Below are 1,621 nucleotides of genomic sequence, written 5' to 3'. Positions count from 1 at the left end.
AACATTGTCCAAGTAAGGCCAAAACAACTAAGTTGAACATGTTTTAGAGAAGGGAAAAACAACATAAGGTTTTGGAGATTTATACTTGATTTATGAGCTTTATTTTTTAAATGACAAAGTTTTTTGAGATTTTTTTTTTGTTAATCCTCTAAATTTCCTGTGTTTCAAATTCTTCAAATTAGAGAATTTTTCATCACATTTTAAAGCTAATTTATATATATTTTTATCCTTAATAATTATTATAATAATATTGCAAAATAATTCAATAAAATATAAAACAGTAAAATAAGATTGAATTTTCTTATCTTATTTATTTCAAAGCTTTGGTTTAATTTCCCTTGCAACTCACGAAGATATTCTTAGTGATTCTTCTTTTATTGTCAAAACCATCCCTTAATCATGGTTTGATTAAGATTAATTAGAATGGTGGTTGTTGTGAATCACGTGAGTGGGCACAAGTAATTATACAATGTAGTATGTAGTATAGTACCTTGTCATTTTATGTGTTGTGCCCATCCCATGAATGATGAATGGCATTGCATATTTATTCTTTTTTCACTTGAGATTGCTACTTCACAATAAGCCATGTGAGGAAGCAGACATTGAAGTTATGGTTACTTAATTGGTGCTACTTTAATACCATTCCCTATTTGGTTTAGACACAATTTGGTTCCTCCATTCATGTCAATTTATTGACACAAAATCTTCTATTCAAATGGAAAGTTCCGGACCCCTACAATTGCTTTCATCATTTTTATCATTATTTTATTTTTGTTTTGTTTTTTAACTAACAACAACTTAAGTCTTTACAATTATGAACCAACAAAATTGCAAGGAAAAATAAAAAATATTTAAAATAGTAATCATCATAGTAAATAGTAAATAGTAAATAGTAATCTTCTAGGACAATTTACATAATTAAATTGTTTGGGCTTCAAAATTACTCATTTATAACTTTTTTTATCTTATACTCAACCACACCTCAACAGAAACTGCAGCCGCCTCTAGCAGTTTCTGTGTAGCCGTTTTTTCATGTAATCCGCGGTTGTCTGTAGCGGATTATGTGTAACTTATAAATCGCTACTGGTAGTAGCGATTTCTATAGATATGTGAAAAAATATAAATACGTATTCTATTTTAAAAAATTGTAAATAGATGATTTTAAAGTCCAAACAATTTAATGATGTAAATTGCCCAATTTTCTATGACTTGGTACTTATTTTGTGTTTTTTGTATCAAGTAGCAATATATTACTTTTAGATGTTATATTTTGGTTTTTGATCCATCAACAGTACTTACTTCGTTTTATATGCAACTACCTAATAGTTTTGGTACATTTGCATTCAACACTATTTTGATTTAGTTCTTAGAATTTTATTTATTTTTTTATGGAAAATAAGATATTTTGTCAAATGTCACTTTCCATTGTGGTTGTTATCTTGGTATTGTGGGATACACACATTGGATTCGCCAATAAATTGTTGTCATTTATTTATGATGCATCATGTTGGAAGTACCAAACACTTTCCCTAGTTTTTTGGTCTCTCTCTTGCCATCACCGTCTCAAATTTATAGCAATGCCAATCCTCTAATTTGACTTTTTATCCATTATTCATATTTA

At 28.3% G+C, this 1,621-nt stretch overlaps 1 protein-coding gene across 1 annotated transcript in view; it reads left to right on the top strand.

Moving 5' to 3' along the window:
- The window catches only part of LOC107617538 (protein TSS-like), a 12,583-nt gene that overhangs the window by 2,676 nt on the left and 8,286 nt on the right, over positions 1-1,621 (top strand).

Source organism: Arachis ipaensis, chromosome B09 (assembly GCF_000816755.2).
Source record: "Arachis ipaensis cultivar K30076 chromosome B09, Araip1.1, whole genome shotgun sequence".
In the NCBI taxonomy this organism is placed as follows: Eukaryota; Viridiplantae; Streptophyta; class Magnoliopsida; order Fabales; family Fabaceae; genus Arachis; species Arachis ipaensis.
Note: the sequence above shows the minus strand (reverse complement) of the source record. Positions and strands in the feature narration are given on the sequence as shown.